The sequence below is a fragment of the Vidua chalybeata genome, chromosome 12 (assembly GCF_026979565.1).
Source record: "Vidua chalybeata isolate OUT-0048 chromosome 12, bVidCha1 merged haplotype, whole genome shotgun sequence".
Lineage (NCBI taxonomy): Eukaryota > Metazoa > Chordata > Aves > Passeriformes > Viduidae > Vidua > Vidua chalybeata.
This window is the reverse complement of record NC_071541.1, coordinates 2,291,347-2,314,759: the sequence shown is the minus strand read 5'-3', so window position 1 is coordinate 2,314,759 and position 23,413 is coordinate 2,291,347.

Genomic DNA, 23,413 nt, shown 5'->3' with positions numbered 1-23,413 from the left:
TTACCTTAATGTCATGACCTGGGCAATTTTTGGCCTCTTTTACAAGTCTGGTAATTCCTATGATGCCTGCTGGGCCTCTACATGTTTGAATGCATGAAATTCAAATTAAAAAAAAAAAAATTATAGGACGCCATAAAATACACCAGAACACTGTTTCTCATAAGCCACTGATCTGTGGCAGAGAACTTTGTGTGTTTATTTAAAACTCCTCAACAGTGATGAATTTCTGCCACAAATTCCTGCCAGGAGCTCTGAGGAGACACGAGACAGAGCTTTTCATCTACCAACTGGACGAGTTTCTTTATCCCATTACACAGATTTCAGAAATAAGGGAAACATTTCCAAGTGTGAGGTTCAGTTTTAAGGATAAAAGCATCGATTACCCACCAGATGGGCACTGGTTTGGTTTTACACTGGGAAGAAAACCTGCGGATAAATTTGCTTTTGTTTCTCCCAGTAGAAACTTTGGGGCTGTTTAATTAAAGGCCTCATTGCCCCATCATTAAATTCAAAGAAGCAGATCTAATGCAAGCACTTAAATGTAATGTCACTTATTAGTCTTTAATGACAAGAAACATCCTTTCTCCAAAGAACAGCTGTAGGAATAGTGCCCATGTCACCCACAAAATTATAGATTATGGAGAGCATTAGTGTGCATTTAATGACTGTGAAAACATTCCTTTCTGGAAAGGGCTGTGTTCTTCCTTGTCCAGCTCCACTCGTGAGAGAGGTTAATTAAAGCCAGAACATCACAAATCCTGTAGCACTTCAGCTCATTCATCTGTACCAAAGTGGAACAGAATTCTGCAAAATCTCCCTGCCAGGGATGACATAAAACTGTCTGCTCCACTGCCTGGGAGAGATCCCTGGGCTGGGAACTCTGCTCAGGTGGGCAGGATCCAGCAGCCACCAAATCTCCCATTAAACATGAGATTTATCAAACCTTCTACAGGTTATTCTTTGTAAATATATCTATACACGTAGATAGAGATATAGGAAGTGTTTCTGTGGTGCTGGGGGAGGGGGGAAAAGAACTGTGAGATGGCCAAGCAACCACAATTTGGAGATTTTTGGGGCCCCCCAGGTGGGTGGCAAAACACCCCAAAGGTCAGAGAGCCAAGGAAGAGCTGGGCTGGCCAAGGGATGAGGGAAACCAAGGGAAATGCAGCAACTTCCATTTCTGGGTTATTTTTTGAATCAAATATGGCCACAAATTCAAAGCAATTTGTCACTCACGGTGCCCTGTGAAGAGCTTTGAGGTTTATGAATGGAAAATATTAAATAAAGCTAAATAATACATATTTTAATATGGATATATATTTAGACAATATGGAAATGAGGTGGGAGAGTAGAAAATGTGACAGCTGAGTAGATAAACACGGACTCGTGTTTTCATTCCCAAAGACCTCTGGTATATAAATGCTAATTTTTGCCTGCGTTGTGAGGCTGTGAATTCCAAAGAGAGATTTCAGCAGTCTGATGGATTATCCAAGTGTCTGTTGCTGAACCCAGCCCTTAATGGGCTGTGTCAAGTGTTTCCACAGACAGCTGCACATCCCAGAGCTGCCCAGCTCACCTGAGATGCCAAGTGGCATCAGTCAGGGCAGCGCTGGGCACACACTCCCCAGCACACCAAGATCTGACAAGCCAGGATTTTTTTAGCACAAGTCAACAAATCTGTTTCCTCCACGACGTTTCCATCAAAATCCAGGATTGAAACCATTCTTATTTTATTTACCTCCATAAAAGCTTGCCTGAAGTGGAGTTGCAGCCTCGCTGTAAAGGCTGAAGTGTTTCCTAAAGCAGCTGTACCCTACTAAAGACACATCAAGGTGTTTCCAGCCTCTTGTAGCTCATTCCTTTCTGTTCTTTCCTTACCTGCAGCTTTTCTTAAATCACAGCTGGGCAAGAAAGGACCTGAGACAAAAGTTTTAGGGATGGATGGATGGATGGATGGATGGATGGATGGATGGATGGATGGATGGATGGATGGAGGGATGGATGGAGCAGGGATGCAACATTTCCTCTCCCCCTGGATTTTGCTGGGATCCTGCTCTCCTCATCCTCCCCCTGCTCAGGCACAACCTCTCACACACAGGGGCAGAGTGCAGGACACTCAGAGGGGACATTGATACCTCACACCAAATGGGACAGAAGCATCGCAGCTCTTTGTCAAGGGAAGATCCTCTTCTCCCTTTTTCCCCCATCACTAAATTTCCCCCCTCTCTTTTATTTAAATTCGATTTTATTTACATCTTTTTGTGTCTCATATCTTAAGTGAGCAATGAAAGCACAAAGTTGTCAGGCAGGATATGAGCTACTGAAATAAAGGGTTTTCTTAGGGAAAAACCCACTGTGAAAAGCCAGTCTCCCTGGAATTCCTCCTTCCTTAGGCAGCTGTGATGGATGAAGAGGAATGGATGTCAGTCATTATTTGCCTTTTGAATGTTTAAGTGGAGCAGGAAGAGCAGGGGTTTGCTCCTGGATGAAGGAAATCCCCACTTTCCTGGATGTTTTCTCACAATCTGTGCAGCTGCCCCAGTCCTGCAGAGCTGGTGCTTGGCTCTGCCCAGGGATCCCTGCCTGGAAATGCCAGGGAGTGATGACATCGTGGATTGGAAGGGATCCTGTTGTTCAAAATGGATTTGGCTGTTCCCAAACCCCTCTCAGTGATGCTCTGATCAGACCCAAAACTCTCCCTCTGCCCTGCAGACTCAGCCCTCAGGCTCTGGGAAGAACCTCAGCAGCTGCAGTAATGCCACTGATCACCTTTCTCTTTTCAGGGGTTTCAGTTCCGTTGGTTTCTTGTGATGTAAAATTAAAAGGAGCTTTTCAACATCTGCTCATAAAAAGCCCACTGGGTCTGTTCTGGCTTCTGCAGGAGTGTGACTGAAGGCTTATTTTCCCACTCTGTTATATCTCTCCCTCTCTAAAACCTCTTCCCCCCAATTTCTCATTTTTGTCTCATCCTTACCCTGCTTTACTCATCTTTAAAATTCATTTTGTATAAGCCTTTCTGCCAGTCCCCACTCTGGATTTTTGCCTTGTGCCTGATCCCTCAATAACTTCTTGGGTTATGAGAGTTTTCTTTGCTCATCTGTTGGCTTTTAATTGTGGATTCAGAGAGAGCAATAATGAGGTGCTGCCTCTGAACTACCCAGTGGTGAGTTCATCAGCTGCTTCCCTGATCTCCTGGAGGGTGTTTGCATTCAGCATTTTCCACGTTGTAAAACTCAGCCCTGGTTAATAGGAAAATTGTGTCTTGAGTTGTAGAGCTGCTAATGGAAATGGCATCGCTTGCCACGAGATATTCTAATTTATGACTCTCTTTAAAGAACATACTTGCCAATTAGTGTCTTTATTAGAATACTTACTTTTATCATTTGAAAATATGGCTCTTAATTGGGACCAGCTTTGCCTAAGGGAGAAACAATTGTTAATAAATAAATGAATAAACCAACCCCCTCCATCAGTACCCATGGAGGGAACCAGCTCATCCCATATAGGCACACTTATAGATCACATTACTGATTATTCCTAAACTCCCTCAATTACTGAGAAAGACAATTTCATCTAACTTTATATTGTCTTCCTGGGAAAAATATAGACAGGATATTGGAATCCGCTTGTTTATTAAAGCAAGTAGCTCATTAGGCATAATTAAGACGGAAGAAACAAGAGCATTAAATTTTTATACCACACCATCAGCCCAATAGCTCTAGGAAAGGCAAAAGCACCAGAGCTGCTCCATGAGTAAATTGATCAGGTCAGTGTAATTAAGGTGCCAATTTTGTTAGAATCTGAACAGAAGATGAGGACTGTTAAGTTGGTTTTCACTTCAAAAATGTAGTAAAGAAACTGATTAAGAAATAGAATTTAATAGGACTGAAAAGGCCATTATTGAGTGAAGGGACAGATCTGAACCAGGATGGTAAAGTGGGGATTTCAGTGTCCTGTGCTTGTCACAGCTCTGTCATTGTCACTCCTTCTCCAGTGGATGGTGACAAGCCAGAGCAGGGGAGTTACAGCAAAATAAAGAGAATAAAGTGAGGGGTTGTCCTGATCTGTGCTGGACTCACCTCGAGCCCTGGGAGCAGCTCTGGGCACCCCAATAAAAGATCTAAAGCTGAGGGACAGGGTGCAGAGGAGGGACGTGTTTGCCTGACACCCCAAGCTGGCTATTCGGAAAAAAAAAAAAAAAGAAATAAATAAAAGCAGGCAAATTGGGTTAGCAGTCAGAGTCACCAAGCCAGCAGCGCTGGATTCTGAGCACAGGGCACTGTGCCTCCCAAATGATGTCCCAGCCCCACCTGCTCTCAGGTCTCTACAGCCCCGCCACCCTCTCGCCCCTGATTGCTCCACAGGAAAGAAACAGATGGGGCTGAGGAAAATCCAGAGGAATAAATGGGGAATAAATAGAAAGTGCCTCCAGCCTTTTTGAGCAGCATCAGGGCAGCGTTTCTCTTTTCAAGGTTTTTCCTTTTTCCCCCCGTTTGAAAAATAAACCTGCTGGGACACGAGATGCGAGCGGCTTTAATTCCCAGCTCCAGGAAAACACAAATATGCTTCAGATGCTCTTGGGCAGAGGCTCAGCTCCCTTCCATGGGCTTTGCTGCTGCTTTTAATCTGCTAATTGCCTGATCAATATCACTATTTGAAACTTATATGAAAATGCAGGGAACTTTCTCCACGTAGGGAATGTACGGCTCCTTTTGCTGTGCTGCAAGACTCCAGCAGCAGTAATTTCAGTAATTAGGCTGCTTTTCAAATAAAGGCCAGTTCCATGGATACAGGACTAAGATAAATTATCAGCCCAGGATAAGCTTATATTTTGCTTCATGCACTTGCCCTTTCTGTGCTCGTGTAAGGAAAGCCTGAATAAACATCTTTTCTCCTCCTCCTCCTCCCACCCCATGACACATCTGCATCCTCTCTAAAGCTCTTCCCTTTCCTTAGCACTCCATCCCCTCCATCAGAGGTGACCTTACTTTTGTCCTTTGGAAATTACTTTTTTCTTGTCAATGCTTTTCTTCATTTGTGGATTTGTTTACAGAGTGAAATTAGGCAAAAAAGCAGAGGGAAAAATCATGATTTTCCAGTGGATGTAATCCCCCAAAAAGCAAGCTATGAATAAAAGCAAGCAATATCAAGAAAAGAATGCCCTTGAATTTATTTTTTTAGCCTTTTCAGTTATTTTAGATCATCTTATTAGAGCTTATTCTAATAATTTCTTGTCAATGTCAAGAAAGAGAATACAGAAAAATGAAGGATTTATTTATGATATAATTACGTGGCTATCTCAAAAAAGCTTCCATCGCTTCCAGAGATATGCAGCTCATCAGCAGGAATTTGAGCAGAGAAGTTGGATATTTTTATAATTTTTGTGGACTTGGGTGCCAGCAGAGTCGATGTCATTGACTTTAGGCTTGTTAGGGCCATGGCTGAACTTGGGCAACAAAATCTGGGTCACTCCAAGCATGGAGAGTTGTCCCAGGATCAGCTCCGTGAGGGGCACAAGGAGGGGCAGGCAGGGAGCTGAAGTTTTGCCCCTCATGTGGCTGCTGCTGGGTCAGCAGCTGTGACAGGGAGAAAATCCCAGGGATCTTGTGGAGGATGAGGCACAAAATCCTCGTGTCGGTGTCCGGAGAGCCCCTGTGGGCAAAGGGACAGGGCAGGGACAGGGCTTGGAGCAGCCTGGGGCAGTGGAAGGTGGCACTGGATGGTCCTGAAGGTCCTTCCCAACCCAACCCATCCTGTGACAGTGTGGTTTTTACTGAGGAGCTGTCACAGGATCCTGGGGCTGGAAGTTGTGCTCACATGGAGGGGTTTGGCTCCTTCTGCTCCCAAGCTGAGCCTAAAGCAACCTCAGCGTGTAAAAAGCCCCAGACCCCTCCTGCTTGTCGCCAAATTGCCATCACAAACAGTCACCTGTGCTGGGAAAGTTTAACTCAGAAATCAGGGGGAGGCTCACCCGGAGGTTCAGCTGAATATTCAGCAGCAATCAGTGCTGCTGACAAAATTCCAGATGCAGACCTGCCCGGAGAGAAAAAAAAATTCCCAATTTCCTGGGAACTGGGGGGAGCCCAGCCCTGTCTCTGTCTCTGCAGGCTCCTCCTGTCCCTGCTGCTGCTTTGCATTTACTGTCACACATTCCATCCCTTCTGCTGACCCAAACATTCCAGAGCTAAGGCAGCTGAACTTTTCAGTTCAGTTTTTCATGTGCTTTTTCTTTCATAAATATTATTTAATACAAACCACGTATATACATATAATTTAATACATACAAACCACATTTGTACATATAATTTAACACAAACCACATTCATAAATATAATTCAGCACAAACCACAAAAATCCTCGATAGAGACACTCGTGGGCTTTGTTTTAAAAATCTGTTTCCTACACTTGCTCATAATCCTTGTTGCTTTATGTTTTCCATAAAATATCAAGTTTCAGTGAGAGAAAACAGTGGTTATGATGGTGTCTGACCACTGTGTGTGACCAGAGATTCAGTACATGTGAATGCATGAGGGTCTCAGTCTTATGAGCCACAGTTCCCAAAATCCCATTAATTTCAAAATATGCCAAATATTTCCTTTTATTGGAGATCTTTATATCTGAATTTTTTTGCTGTTGTTTTCTATTTTAACCCCATGACTTTATGGAATGAGTCTGTTCGAAACAAACCCCAGGAAAAAGGGTGAAAGCTAAAAGTGGCAAATGATGTTGATCCCTTTCAACTTTCAAGCATTTGAATCAGAAGCTGCCACACAGCTCTGTTCAAGGTCCAGCTGTATTTTTTGGTAGGAAATGTGTTTTGATTCGGGAATTATTTGTAGGCTTCATTAAAATGTAAATTGCTCCATGAAGAAATCTAAAAGAGATTGAGTCCAAAGATATGTAAATATTCAAATGTAACTGGGGTTCAAGCCCTACATCTCTATTTCTGCCTGAACAGTTCAAACAGAGAAGAAAGTTTTCCATCATTCTCCTTGAAATCCAGCAAAATTTCTCACAGGAAACTTGAATGGTTTGGGTTGGAAGGGACCTTAAAGATCATCCAGTCCCAGCCCCCCTGGGTTTGCCTCCAAAAGCAGCCCTGAGGCATGAAATCCAATAAATAATCCTAAATTAGCAGGCTTGGAGGACTGGAAGAGGAGGGATAGGAGGAATAGGTTCAGTGAAATCACGATGTAAATCGAGATGTGCTTTTGTGGACCCATCCCCAGTGCCTGCTGGGTTAAAGGAACATTTGTGAGGTTCCTTCTCTTCCTCTGTGCCCATCTCCACAGAGCCAGCACTGTCACCCCGGGCTGGCCACCAGCTCCCCCCTTGCCATCCCCGCAGCTCAGATGCCACCACAGCAGCAGGGAATGGAGCTTTGGCAACCAGGATCCCTTCCTGCCTCCCTCCCCCATCTGCCAGCTGAATCTTTGCAAATTATTTCAAATACTTACTTTCAACTCCCCATCTGTAAGCTGGGCAGAAATACTCCTTGCAGGCATGGATAAAAAGAGCCTGTTCATGATCGGGGTGTATTTGGACACATTCATGCCAGCAGAAATGGCCTGGTGGAAGATGTATCTCCTTCTAAATTGCTTCTCTGGCTTCTGGATGTGAAATCCCAGGCAGAGCCCCTCAGCCCCTGCCTGAAACATAAACTTTAAGAGATTTAGAGATTTTAGAGGAGCTAAGATTTTAGTTAGAGGTAAGCCTTACTAGAGTTAATTAAAATAAAGGTAAGTAGGTCTTGATGAAGTTAAGAGTTAGTAGTTAACTAATAACTGATTGCTTGTCAACACAATGTTTAGTTAGCTGGGTTTATAATGAAGAATACAGAAACTGACAAACAGCTTTTAGGAACATAAGACAATTGTGGGCCTCCTCTGCTCTGAAACCAATTGAAGACAGGGAATGGGAGTTCTACCAAGGTTCATTTGTCATATTTGCATTGAAAAGGTAGAAAGGTCAGAATGAGGAAGACTTCATTTACTTCCTCATTTTGGGACCCCTCCCCATGAAAGGGACCACCGGCCCATTTCAAGGAACAAACTACGCATGCTTAATAGCTTTGGGAATGATTAGCATACGAAGCGAGGAATGGGATGTACCAAAATGATGAAGATGTATTTGTATTTTGGGTATTCAATTCTTGTGTGGATAAAAGGACTCTGTAATCATTGGAAAGGTGCAGTGTGTATTTGGGAGCTGTCCCGCACGCTGCCCGGCGCTGCAATGAACATACACGTTCTAACTTTAAACTGTCAGAGAGTTTCTTTCCGTCACAGTTGGATATTGGTGCTAGATCAATATCGGTATTTCTTTAATAAATCATGCCTGCAGGAGCTCCCAGGGCCAGCCCAGCATGGATGGACATAGAAAAACCCACTGTCATCCTTGGAAATCTGCTCCAGGTTTCTGTAACAAACTGACACGTTACACATGTTGTTTAGTAGCTTCTGAATTATTTTCAGCTGTTTCCAGTCTTGTGTATCAGTAATTTCCTGTTATTAATGTGTGATGAATCCAGTTCTGGAAGGTGAAATCCACACAATCCAAACAGGAGCTGCTTCATCCTGCACAGCACTGTCACTTCTACAATATAAAAAATATCTGAGTAATTATAGGACATAAATTAATATAATGACAGGTCTTGCTTGTAGCCAGGGTACTGCTGAGGAACAGACTTTCAATAATCACTTTTTACGCAGTGCTTTCCCCTGAAATATCTTATGAGCTCAATCAGGGCAGGCAGTGAAAAGATCCCCTTCAACCCAGTGTAGCAACATGAAAGATCAAAAGAAGGGGTTGTTGTTTGAGCTCCCCCATCACCCCCCTCCCGAGGTGCACCAAATCAACACTTCAGGGGGAGCCTGAGAGAAAGCAGAGCTGTGCTGGGAGAACAACCTGCCCTCTAAGAGCAGGGAGCTGCTGCTAAAATAATAATAATAATAATAAAGGCAGCATTGTAACACTTCTTGCAGTGCCTGGAGAGTGGGGGAATGAGTTGTCCAGGTGAAGTGGTGACAGGCTGCTGTCAGGTGCCAGGGCTGCTGCTCTGATGGAGCCACTGCAGGTCCCTGCGATGCTCCAACCCCCCCAGCCAACCAAGGTCACTCAGCCCTTTGGTTATGTGCTGAGGAAGCGCTGGTCGAGCAAACAAAAGGAGTTTGGAGCACATTCACCAGATGCACCCCATTTATCTTGGAGTTCTGCACCTTCCCTCCCTAAGTGCTGCGCTTCTGGGGACACCTTGGAGCAGGAGGAATTCCCAGCAAGGCAGGTGCAAGGGAGGGGGGGGGGGAGGACCCTGGGAGAGGAAACTCAGAGAGAAAACTGTGTTTGCATAACAAAATAAAGGCTGGACACACTGGTGAGGCTGCTTTCCCTAAAAACCCCAGAACGGGGAGGTTCTCGAGCCAGGGAATTACCTGGGTCTGGATTTGTCAGCGAGGAAATCAGGCTGGGGATTAGAAGGCACCTAAGCTTTGTAGGAATGAGGTTCTGGGGCAGTCAGGGATGAGATCCAGCGGGTTTCCAGGTGGGGTTGGGTGCACTGAGGAAAACCATGGCGTGAGGAGGTTCCTGGGGCTGTCAGAGCTGAGGAAGCCACAGCAGGGGCAGGTTCCAAAGCTCCTTCCTGCCCCAGAGCTCAAGAGGAACCACAGAAAGGCAGAGCCACATGGGGAAGTTAACGAGAAGCCAAGGCAGTGGCTTTCCCAACAAGTCTGAAGTAGAATTTGAATATTTAGTGGCAGAAGGGGACAGGATTTTGATGGTACTGCTGGAGAGGAAAAGCAAAGGCTGATGTGGGAAATGGCAACAGGGAAAATTCAATTGTCCACTTTCCTTCCTGGTACCTGGAGCTGTTGCACAAGCTGCAAAGGGTCCCTGTAGGGTGACAAATGGGCAAAATACCCTCTCAAAGTGCCTTCACAGAGACTTGGACCATCCAGGCCGTTCTAAACTTGTCTGTCCATTTTTCAGAAATCTCTCCCTAATTTCATTACTAGGTATTCATAGGGGCATTAAAAATAGATAGCACTCCCTGGGAAGGAGATTCTTCAGGTGAGATCTCTCTGTCTCCAAAGCCCGGCCTACAGCAGGTCATTCTTTTATCAACTCATTTTAAATTTAAAATTTAAAATATTTGAAATCATTTTAAAACACCTGCACCATGCCCAGCCTGCCCAGGACAGTGCAGGCAACAATTTCAGCCCTCGGGGCTGCACGAGGAGAACACCCAAACGATAAAAGGATAATGAGGTCTGAAACAAAGTGCTGGCAGCTCCTTGTTAATGGCAGCTAATTTTAGGGGCATTGTTTGGATGATGATCCGCGGCTGTAACTCTGCAGTTGTTAACTGATGTGTCAGCCCTCCAGAGCTGCACGTTGCCACTATTTTATTAATCACCACCAATAAACCAAACTTCTGTGGGATTTAATTACTGGAGCCATTTGTTTTCTTTACTCGTGTTTGGGGGGGCAAGGTTTTTGAGGAGGATGAGAGCTCATTCGTTACTCATAGCATATGTTTTTCTTTAAAATCTGAATTGGGCAAATTTCATTAGAGTATTGTTGCAGTATTCACGTCAATCAAGTTTCCACTTAGACTGAATTAAATTGTCATTGTGTGGGTCTTTGGGTTTTATAAAGAAATCGGGTAAAATTCACTAATTTGATGGAATTTTTTAAGGAGACAGTGGGGAGAGGAGCAAGAAATTCCGCATAAAATGCAAGGGAGAATCAAAACAAAAGCTTGGCTATGTGTCTTTGATATGTTGACAATTCCCATAGCTCAAGGTAACCTTTCTCTGCAACACTCCAGGGTTTCCCTTTATTACTGTCTTTTTTAATACAAGACCAGTTTTATGCTTCAAGTGCCTTTTCTGGTGAGCAAAAACACAAAGAGCAAAAGAAACGAAGGAACATAATGATCTGGGGAAAGGCAAGCAGCAAAAAGCAGATCCCCCCACCACGATGGAGACCCAAAGAAGGTGACAGTGGCACTGAAGCCCTGCCTGGGGTTATCCAGGCTGGCATTCCGAGGTGGGTGATGGACAGGAAGGGATCTGCTCTTTCCCAGCAGTTGTATTCTCTGGCTGTGTCAAGGTTTCTATGGAGATACTTGGGCTGCCATTTTCATGTTTTAGTCTCTGGATTCCCCTTGCTTGGCCTGAAAACCAGATCTGTATTTTACACCCAAAAATGTCCATGCCAATCCATTCTTGACGCACCAAGCAAATCAGTTGGAAGGCCTAGAGGATTTAATTTGATGGCTGCCCATGTCTCAAAATAAATTCTGTTCAGGTTTAGTTAGGAAGTGTCCAAGGAGAGGTTGGTCAGGCTGGAAGCACCCTGGGACAGTGAGAGGTGTCCCTGCCCATGGCACTGGATGGGTTGAAGGTCCTTCCCAACCCAAACCATTCCATGATTCTATAAAGAGCAACCAGAACCACCAAGAGGAGGTAGAAAGACTTGGAACAATGCCATGAGCCCTCTGTTTCCCAGCTTTCTGGACTCCTTGCACTCCATGGAGTGCTTGACTGCTCTGATTTTTAGCTGGTTTATTTTTACAGCCCGAGCCTCGCACATATTTTTAGGAGGCATTTTGCAGACAGACCAAGGAACTTGTAGCTGCTCTCAGTGTAATAAACCGTTCCCAGGTACTCCGGACACAATCGACTTCTGACAAAGACAGATTGGTTTCTTGGATTTTAGGAGGCAGGGGGATTTTTGTTCCAGTGCAGAGCAAAAGCAGGTCTTGAAAGGTTTGCCAGGCAGAAGTGTTGCCAGCTGAGCACCTGAAGGGGTTTTGTTTCAGCTGGGGTGACTTTGTGAGGCTTGGCCATACAAACACAGCTACAGGTGATGGGCAGGTGGGCATGGAAACGATGCCTGCCTGGCCTTTCAGTTTTGTTTTTGTGCTCTCTCTGGGTTGTTGCCTTTTAATAAGGTAAAAAAAACAAACCCAAAACCAATAGATGTTACCAATAAAACCAGCAGCAGCTGAAAGGAGAAATATCCTCACCCAGGTTTTGAGCTCTTCCTCAGAATTCCCGTGCCAATCCAGGTAAAGAATTTTGGAGGTGTTGTTGCCAGAGTGTCTTGGTGTGCTGGCACCCTGTGTCACAGAGACAGATAATCCAAAACTCAACAGTCTCCTTGCATAATGGCAGGGTTTGCTGTGCTCACTGACCCTCACCATTTCTTGTTTCTGGCTGATGGTGTGACAGTGGGAAGTGGCTCCAGTGAGCTGAAGTGGAAAAGCTGGGAAGGTACTAATTCAGGACCCTAAAAGGTGTCCTAGAAAATGTAAAACCAACAGAAAATAATTCCCAAAGGAATGCAGCCTTCCTGTTTCCCTTATATCTCTTCCCTTTACTGCTGAATGTTCTGCTCAAAGCATAAAGCAGAGCAAACATATGTTGGGAGATGCTGCCTATTTATAAAGTAAACACTGACAACAAGCAGAAAACAAAAGATAAATGAAGAACATGTTTTGCACACTAATCAAGTTGTCTTAGTTGAGAAAGTGGTGAATATACAACAGCACAACGTTTTTAAAGGTCCAGCCAAGGTGTAGGAAGGGGATTCTGCCCCTCTGCTCTGTCTCAGGTGAGAGCCCACCTGCAGAGCTGCCCCAGCCCTGGCCCAGCACAGGGAGGAGCTGGAGCTGCTGCAGAGAGCCCAGAGGAGGCTCCAGGGGGATCAGAGGGATGGAGCAGCTCTGCTGGGAGGAAAGGCTGGCACAGCTGGCATTGCTCACCTGCACAGGGGAAGCTCTGGGTGAGCTCAGGGTGGCCTTGCAGGGCCTGAAGGAGCCCCAGGAAACCTGGAGAGAGAAAATTGACAAGGGATGGAGGGACAGGACACAGGGAATGGGTTCAAACTGCCAGAGAGCAGGGCTGGATGGGATATTGGGAATTAGGAATTGTTCCTGTGAGGGTGGGCAGCCCTGGCACAGGTGCCCAGAGCAGCTGGGGCTGCCCCTGGATCCCTGGCAGTGCCCAAGGCCAGGCTGGACACTGGGGCTGGAGCAGCCTGGGACAGTGGGAGGTGTCCCTGCCATGGCAGGGGTGACACTGGGTGGGATTTAAGATCCCTTCCAACCCAAACCATTCTGTGACTCCATGATTCAGTTGTTCCCCACATTTCAAATATCTCTGTATGATTGCTCCAGACACATCTTGGGAGGGGACCTGGCACAGTTTTTAATGTTGGTACCTGAACTGAAAAACAAGGCATCACTAGAGAAAAGAAAAGGCATTAGCACCTTTCCAGAAAATCTAGTTTAAACTTGAAATAAGTCTTCAATAAAACAAAGTGAGCAGTGTCCATGCATATTGCTGGGGACACTTTAAGCCAGCCTAGAGATTCAGAGCAGCTTGAGCAAAACACTCATTCCTGGAGGTCACCCCAGGCTCAGCTGACGTGTCAGGAAGGTTAGAGATGAAAAGTTTTCTTCATCTGCTTTCTTCACTCCAATTACAAATATCAGCAGTGCTGGAATTCACCTTTGGCTGCACACCTCCCGCTGCCTCGCCGGTGTGGCAGGAGGGTTCACAGGCAGTGTCACCACCGTGGATGTGTGTCATCAAAAATGAAAGTCCCTGAAATGCAGCACTGGCTGAGGTGCTTATTTCAGCAAGATATCCTTCTTCAAATACGGCTCTCAATAAAAATATTACAGATAGTAGTTTAAATTCCACTGCTATTTGGAGTGTGTGCTGGGCAAAATGACAGAAGAGATCCAAGCTGTTCTGATCTGATTGTGAATATCAGGCTGTAAAAGTCGGGAGATATGAGAGAGTGACATGGTTTTCTTATTTTATTTTGCCTTCATTGAGACAGCTTCACTTTCACTTGTGGGAGGTTATTGTTGAGGCACAACAGCAGATTCCAAGCGGGGGAAATCAGACTTTCCCGAGGATTACTCCTCCTTATGAATTCCTAGGGAATCCATGTGGGAAGGAAGAGTGGAGAAGACCCAGAGCAGCCCTGCTGACCTCCCTCTGTGAGCAGTGAGCAGCGTTTGGCTCCTGAGCTCTGCACAACCAGGTGTGAGCTCAGCTCAGCCCAGCCCAACCCAGCCCAGCTCAGCCCAGCCCATCCCAGCCCAGCCCAGCCCAGCTCAGCCCAGCCCAGCCACCTCTGTGTGCTGCTGGCAGTGCTGGCAGGGACTGGAGCAGTGGCAGCTGTGGGGACACAGTCCCCTGCCATCCCCTGTCCCCTGCCATCCCCTGTCCCCTGCCATCCCCTGTCCCCTCTGCAGGGACCAGCTGGCTCCTCCAGGATGTCTCTGCCAGGTGGGACACCCCTCCCTCCCTCCCTGCCGATTTAACCCAAGCCAGCTCTGTCCATCCTGTCCCGCCTGCAGGACCCTGCTGGGTGCTGGCAGGTGACATCCCACATGGCACAGCCTGGCACAGCCCTCCCTGCCCCAGCATGGAAAAGGATGATCTTCCAGGGCTGTAAAATCTCTGCAGCTCGGGATGAGGGGGTGGAAGTGAAGATGTACAATATGTTGTCAGCGAGTGGCGTTATTTTTTTTTTTTTCTCCCAGCCCCTCCTGTCCTGCTCTGTTTTATAAATCCACAATGCTTAAAAATACCAGGGTGAGCGCCTGTGTCTGCACACCCAGAGCTCTCCTGGGTTAAGTGGAGCACAGCTGAGCTGGGACTGCACTGACTGACTTCAATTATCTTTAAAACATGGCATGGTTTGGGTTATTTTATTTCATTTAATTTCATTTTTTCTGCTGTTTACCACCCATAAGTGCTCAGCTGTTCATAAGTGTTGTATTTCTACAGAATCATAAATGCCAAAATCGTTTGGGTTGGAAGAGACCTTAAAGCTCATCCAAGCCAGGGCAGGGACACCTTCCCCTGTCCCAGGCTGCTCCAGCCCCAGTGGCCAGCCCTGCCAGGGATCCAGGGGCAGCCCCAGCTGCTCTGGGCACCCTGTGCCAGGGCCTCTCACCCTCACAGGGAGGAATTCCTTCCCAAAATCCCACCTGAAGCTGCCTTGTAGCAATTTAAAGCCAGCTTGGAGGCATTTCACTGATCCAGCTTCACAGCCTAAAGTAGGGCAAAAATAGGACATGGTCCTTCATTGGCTTTTTTGGCTGGGAATAAATTGTTTCCATGGAATGCAATGCATGGTTTTTACTGATTTATGGCCTCTGCCTCTCTCCATGTGAAACAAAGCCTCTGTGATGTGCTTACAGCAAAGGTACATTATTAAAGCCCATGTAAGTGGTAGTTGGAGAAGAGTGTAAACAGGTTTTGACACTGATTTCCAACAGATTAACATGCAGGAATAAAAAGGGAAGGGAGAGAGGGAGGAAGCAAAGCCAGGCTGATGTGACAGCCGTAACTGAGCCATAATTGCCTGTAAAATCAGAAGGGAGTTGAGTTTCAAGATGGATGTCATGAATATTACCAAAGCATTAAAAAAATATCCAGCTGCTCGCCCCGTCTGCAGCCTGCCCGTGCTCAGGTGCACCATGTGATGGGTGCCAGGTGGATGTTCCATGGGAGCTTGGAAACTTGTGGAAAGCCCAGGAGGATGGGATTGGTCAACATGAGAAAAATGATCCCTTGTGTCAAATAGCACTGGGCCCTTATTCATGTAAAGTTCTTATCTCTATGGGATTCTTTTCCTTGGTGCCTGCCCCTGGATCCCTGGCAGTGCCCAAGGCCAGGGCTTGGAGCAGCCTGGGACAGGGGAAGGTGTCCCTGCCATGGCAAGAGTGGCACTGGGTGGGTTTTGCCCTTCCAACCCAGACCATTCTGTGATTCTGTGGCAGCAAATTAATTATCATTTATCCACATCAACACCACAGGGCAGCAAATAATTATTAAAGAGACCCATAACTGCAGTTGGGGCTGCAGGCAGCACAGTGCCTGTGTGTAAAAACAAAAATGAAGCCTGCTCAGGTTACCCAAACAAACGATGGAGTACCAGAGCAGTGCTGGGTTTGTGGCACAAGCCAAGCCCTGCTGGAGCTCAGCCTCCAGCAAGACAGAAAGACAACCTGAGAATGCCTGGTAAAGAACAACCCCAGCTAGGCACAGCTAATTGCTGAGCATTCCTCAGATCTAAAAATAATCCAGAGAGGAAGATGCCAGAGAGACAAACCACACTGAGCTGCACAGAAGGCACAGCAAAGGAACCTGCAGCAGGCATCAAACATTCCTACATGGCTGAATCAGCTGGGTGGCTCTGCAGGAGAGGAAAGGCTGGGATCCTTTGTTCTTGCAGCCTTCTTTCCCTCGTCCTTGTCTTTAGTTATCATCTGTAATTTTAAACCAAGACAAGGGGCAGGTATCCCAAAAGGAGTAAAGGACACACATTTTTCACCCTTAGTGCCCTCTGGACACAGCACAGGGATCAGTCCTCACTGTCACATTGAGGCACACGTCAAGACAGGGATGTTTCAGAAGGGAAAGCTCCTCTCTGATAAGGATGCCTTGGATCAGCTCTTTTGTGCCATCTTTTGTCTCCCTGCAGGGGTTCTGCTGAAGGTGGAGAGAACAGGAAACCCTGCTTTGTTCAGGCAGGATTTAACTGGTGTAAAACCCAGGCAGGACCTTTCTCCTGGGACTGTTTGAGCTCTGAGTCTCACAAGCACCGAGTTTCAGAATCAGAAAGTTGCTGGTCAGCCCCTTGACCATGTCCTTTTTGTTCCCTGGGCTGAGCTGACCCGGGGTGGCACAGCCTGAGCCCTGGCACACTCCCAGCCCCTCAGGGGAATCCCTCCCAGAACGCTCATGATGTCCCCTGTGCCCTTCCCAAGGGATTGGTGAGCAGGCAGAGCAGGCTCTGAGGAGTTTTGGCAGATGATTCTGAGGGAGGAGCCCTCGGGGTGGCACTCAGGGACTCCTTCTCCTGGGGGAAGAACGAGTGCTCAGGGGGGATGGATGTGCAAATCAAGCCCAGCCCCCATTTTACAATTAAACAGCCAGCCTTGGAGGAGATGTTTCCCCAGAGCCGCCAGGATTATCACATCCTTGCACAGCTCCTGTCTGAGAGGATCAGTGGTGCCAGCCCCTGACAGAGGAGTTTCCTTAACACAGAGGTTTGATGATCCTACACTTCCCTCTTGGGGTGTCTGAGCTTCCACAATGCTGCTTGCCCCCGCTGATCATCAGATCCAGGCTTCTTCCCACACCTCAGCGGGAGCTGGTGTGTTGGGATGACAGATTTCCTGTTTGCTTCAGAAAAACTGGGACTGAGCACAGTAATCATCAATGGAACCATTTCCACTTGGAGTTTCCACCCCTGTGTCCAATCCAGCAGAATGCTGCCATATCTCTGATACCAGAGTCATAGAATTTTGGGTTGGAAGGGGTCTTAAAGTTCATCTTCCAGTCCTGTGTCATCCACATTTCCACTATCCCAGCTTGCTCCGAGCCCCTTCCAGCCTGGCCTTGGACACTTCCAGGGATCCAGGGGCAGCCCCAGCTGCTCTGAGCAATCTGTGTCAGCTCTCTCTGCCCTGCAGATCAGATAAAAGCCTGTTCTTCTCTCAGAGAGAGCATCCTCAAAGCCAAACCCCACCACAGTTCAAGGAGCAGTGCAGGTATTTAAAGGGCAGCTCCTGCAGCTCCTCATCCTGACAGGAAGCTTCCCCTGGTCACCGACTCCCTGCCCTGGGCTACCACTGGAATTTCTCTGCCTCCTGGCGAGCAGATGCTCTAAATCTGTCGAGATGCAGCACAAAAGGGCCTTACTAATGGTGCAACCCCTCTGTTTGTCATGGGCAGCACTATCCATCTTCCCTCACCCCTGTGCATTAGCTGGCAATCGTTTCCACGGGCTGGAGCTCCCACTTGGGGTTTTCAAGCCTCTCCCTTGGTGCTGCTGCCTCCTTCTCAGTGGGCTTGATGCTCCATATATCACATTTCTGTGGCTGCAGTGGGGCTCACTCTCCTCGTTCAGCACCAAGGTGCTTTTCTGTTTTCCACACTCATATTGGTGTGCCTGAATTATTCACTCCGTTTCTCAGAAGCAGGCATTAAGAATGTAATCTTCTGTTCATAAATCCATTGGAAGACTCTTAATAATGTAAGCCTTAGTGGAACCTCCCAGCCCTGCAAAAGGAGGAGAGAGCTTTTCCTCAGGGTTTCCAATCGCCTCCCCTGTGGCAGAGAGAAATCTGTTCCCTAGAGAGAAAACAACTCTGAGCTTTTGAAAGATTTCAACTATTCTCTTCTTCTTCTTCCTTGTAATGAATGATCAGCCCCTGTGTCACCGCAGGAAGGTCCATAAAGCTTGCAGAATGCACAGAAGCCAAATTCAGGACCATTTGTGCTCATCAGTTAACACCAATGCATGGCCTGGTCCCCATGCAAAGAGGTTTTGCTCCACCAGAGATTTTCAAGAACTCTCTGGACAGCACAGGGGTTAATTTTGAGGAGATATGTGATTACACAACTACTTATTTTTTCAACAAACAACCAATATCTATAAACTACTAGAATTCCAGCAAATTGTTAGTTAAATAAATGGCAACATTTCAGGTGGTACCTCTCCACCATCAGGCAGCAGAAGACATTTACTCTGTTCTAATTTGGGTTGATAGAGCAGCTCCACAACTCCTCCTTTACAAGCAGTCGCACAAGTGATGGTGATTTCCCACAAGTGAAGGAATTGCAGTGCCATTTGCAAGTTTGGGAGGTATGGAGGTGTAGGTCAGTAAAATAAACCTTAGAATCCATGGAATGTCTCGTGGACTCGGTGGTCCAGCACTTTGAACCCTCTACAAGGTGTTTACACCGATCTGAATTTCTCTGGCCTCATCACATATCTAAAACCTCTCGTGTGTTTATATAAATATCATAAGTACATTTGGGCCTGAGCTGTTTGGGTTTGTTTTCTCCCTCAGGATGGATCCAATTCAGGATATTGTTCTCAGATAATGACTTAAACGGAAATATTCCTGCTCCTCCACTGCTAACACGACTTCCATAATAACTTGATCCCTTTTAGAAATTATGTATGCACAATCTGTGCCTTGGTGACTGCTGTGTAAAGCTAAAACTCCAAAAGTGACAGTTAATAACTTATCTGTCCAACGTACCCAACTGTCCTCAGGAAAAAAAAGAATTGTTTCAATTAAAAAAAAAAATAAGAGTCAGCTTTGTTTTATTCTTCTAACAGCCATGAAAGTATTTGTCTTTATCTTTATTATTGGCAGGCCACTATTCTTCAAATACAAACGTACCCTATCATTACTGGAATAAACTTTATCTGTTATTCATAAGCTGCAGAGAGATGTTTTCCCTCACTCTCTTTTTTTTTTTTTTTTTTTTTTGCTACTCTCTGCTGTTTTTAATGGATTTCTATAGAAATCTTTCAAAGAAAAATTTGTATGACTTTCTCCTTCCTCGGCACAAATATATTTCCCCCCGTATTTCTGTGCTGAAATTAATACAGTTCTATTTTTGGCCTTCCTTATCTGTACATTAACAATAGGCTGTGTCTTGCTCAGAATTGTCTCCGTGGCTCCCATTCTGGTGGAAATCTTAAAGCCTTTCCTGTTCTCATTACTGGGGAGAGCAGTTCCTATTTTGAAGGGGTTTTCATGAGCTCCCAGTGACTTTCATCCAGTCCGATCCCCACGGGTGGTGTTTAGAGAGATCACATCAAGCCCACGCCGCTGCTCCGGAATCGGCGGCTCTGCTGTGACAGGGGCAGCTCTGCGTGTGTTTGTGGCAGATAGAAGTACAAAAGTGCCGTTGCAGTTCCTGAATTTGGGAGTATTAATCTAACAAATGTTGCAAAAAGTTTCCTCTGGGCAGTTATTCCCAAAAGTTCTCCCATTCCTCGGTGCCATCGCGGTGCTGCGGGCAGTTGGATTCATGGCTGACGCAAAAGGACCAAATCTCACGCTTTTGGATTTCCACCTTCCCCATGTCCCAGAGGAAGGAGACATTTCTCACTCCTTTCCCTGGAATAAGTCCTGACAACCATGATTTCAGGCAAGATGTTGGATAAGACAGACCGGGGTTTGATTTGATAACTCTTGTCTCGTGACATTAACTCCTGAGTGCCTCGAGTTGATTTCCTCTGGATACTCGGAATTTTATCTGGCTTGGAGAGCCTGTCTCCACAGGCTTCCCTGAGAGGGAAAGCTGCCACTTTTCCCCAGATCACATCTCATGGAGGATCATGCAGAGGTGTCTTGGAATCTGTGGGGGCTGATTGAAGTGGCTTCATTATAGAAACATGGAATCCTGGGATGGTTTGGGTGGGAAAAGACCCTAAAGGTTGTCTCATTCCACCCCCTGCCATGGCAGGGACACCTCCCACTGTCCCAGGCTGCTCCCAGCCCAGTGTCCAACCTGGCCTTGGGCACTGCCAGGGATCCAGGGGCAGCCCCAGCTGCTCTGGGCACCCTATGCCAGGGCCTCCCACCCTCCCAGGGAACAATTCCTTCCCAATATCCCATAAAAACCTATTCTCACTCTTGAAGCTTGAAGTGCAGATTCCTTCCCCAAAAGCCAAAGTTTTCAGAGAAATATTTACAACAGAGAACACCTGGGAGTGCTTGGGAATCCTGGGTACCTTTGGAAGAAGAATCAGCCCCACAGCTGATGAGGCCATTGGTTGAGGCTCCTCCATCCAAAATCCATCGTGGTCTTTAGGAAATCCTGCCTGAACACAACCAAAATTATTGTTATAAAATCCTACCTAAGGGGTCTGATGGAATGTTGGAGTTATCAGCACCAAGTGCCATCTTTTGAAGGACTCCAAAAGGCAACAGAGAGGGCATTTTATTCCATGTTTATCAGGTGATGGATGATTAATAGGTCTGAGCACACAATGAATGTGTATCTCCCTTCACATGCTAATCACATGGCATTTATAAATGTCACCACCTTATCGTGGAGACACACTCGGAATTCTGGGGGCTTTCAAAGTATTTATTCTGACCATTTTTAATGTGGGCATTATTAAGGTTGTGTCATTGGAAGCGTCCCTTTGGCCGTGCTTGAGGAAAATGGGGAGATTTTATTTGGATTTTGGAGGTAATTGAATTATTGCATTTTAAATCTACTCTCAAAAAAAAAAAAATCACTGCAGATAAGCTTATCTTGTGTTTCTTTAACTACTAAAATGTAGCAGTGCCTGTCACCTTAGAATTTTAATAACCAAAAAAATAATTTATAATTATTAGACTGAGAAGCTTCAGGGTTCTCCTGTTCTGCATTTTCTTTGCTTTGCAACCTAAGGCCTTAATTTAGAGTTATAAATTACTGTTTTACCATTGGAGAATTGCATAATTTTCATTTAAAAAATTCCAAATTCCACAATTTGGTCATAAAAAATGTACATTATTATCAACTGTTATTAGGAAGTTTGAGCCTTAAGGAAATTCTGTAAAGGTTCAGGGAGAGTTTGGGTACAGAAAGTCAAACAAAAACCATGGAAAGATTCTGGACTCAGTCTCTACTTAAGCTGAGCTTTTTAAACTATGAAAGACTTTCCCAGCTGTGATTTTCAGGTCCTTTGCTGTGCTCCTTGATTCAGACAGAACTGCTGTTGTCTTCCAGAGACTTTATAGACCAGAAGAGTTTGGAATTAAACTAAAGAAATTAAGATTCCTTTAGGAATCTGTGCCTTGAAAGCTGTTTTTTTTGTGCTTGGATGGTGAAGTTGCTGAAGCTACACCTGAAGGCACAAAGTTTGTAGGTTTAGATCTTTGGTTCTCAACTATTTGTCAGTGCTAAACATCCATATTTTCAAAATATCCCGTTGAAATTGGCATTGGCTGGAATCTTTGGCCAAAGATTGAGGAGCAAACATGGAATGTGGATCTCTGAATCAGTCACTGAGTTATGCTGGCACAACACAGAGGATTTGTTTCAGTTTCTTCCGTGCTCCCAAACAGGACATCAGCCTTCAGAGCCATTTATCCACCACTTTTCCACTTCAGCCTCGTGGAAAGGATTTATTTCCCTACAAATCCCCACCTGTGGTGTCACAAAGCTGTGGACTCAGGAATATTTACAGATCCCAGCCACGAATAATTCTCAAGCAGTTGCTGATTACACTTTTCTTACTGCATCACATTAAAAATTATCAATTTGATGCATTGTCCTAAAATGAAACTCGTACAATGCAAGGCTGGTGATGATAAAAAAAGGGCAGATTTCTCCAAAATTCCTTGTGAGCTGCATTGCTCCCTGAGATATCACCGAGATACAAGCAGGACTTCGACAAAACCTCAGAGGACTTTACAAATAGCCATCACCATGTAAAAAGAGCCTTGGTATTTTAATTAAAGGTCAGACAAAACCCCAGTGTACACCTTGGGGATGTTTTGCAGCAGTCATTTAAAGCAGAATTGCTTACCAAACTCTTACTGTATCAGTAACACTGTGCCCAAACCTTTCCTAAGATTTACACGAACTGCAGCCTAAACACAGGAGCCTCTGCCAAGTTCAGGCTGCGAGTTCAGCGCCCATAAATCACAGCCCGTGTCTGCTCCACCTCTACTCCTGGTTGTAGCAGCGCTGCAGGGCTGTGCAGGGCTGTGTTTACTCCTCTGTGCAGGCACACACGGGGGTCAGCCTGGGGGATGCCTTTTTGGGCTGGCCTAAAAACAGAGGCCAGACAGAATGAAGGGAATAAAAAGCTGTTCTATTTATTGAAGGGCTTCAGGTACATTTAGGGCAGACAAAGCCACCCAGGGGCTACACCCAAAAATGGACAATGGGTCACAGGTTTTTATATTTTTATAAGTTTGGTCCATTTGCATACTGGGGGTGAATCTCCCAATTACAGCTTCAGCTAATGAAGTCACTGACCCCAGGTTTGCTCCCCCAAGTCACTTTTGTTCCCATCTCTCTGGCCTGAGGCAGTGAGGTGTCCTTGATTGCCAGGCCTGGAGAGGAATTGTTGTGGAAGCAGCAGCTCCCACTGAGTGTGGAGTTTGGAGTTACACACTGAAGTACTGCAGGGTTACAAATAGATGGGAAATACAAACGCTGAAATCCTAAGGCTTCATGGGGACCCACGGTGTCCCAGGGCAGGACTTGGGGCCAGCTCTGCCTCCTGCGTGGCTCTGTGTGCACACACACACTGGCAGCCTCCTCGGCAGTTCAGAGTGATTTGTTTGTAGCTAATTAACACCAGCGTGCTAAATGTCCTGGTGGTGCTCTGGCGGGGATCTCCCGCTGTCAGTCACCGGCACGGCGGTGCAGGAGTTTCTGAAGGTCGTGCTGTAAGGCTTGATTCAAAGTGTCAGCTCCGCTGCTACAACCCAGCTTAAAAACCCGCCAGGCGCTTTTCCTTGCCAGATTTATGAAGTATTTGAGATTATTTGTTCAAGAGAATATGTCTGAATTTTCAACGGGAGGCGTTGATTGCTGACTCTTCTACCTTTGGCCTTATTTGCGGA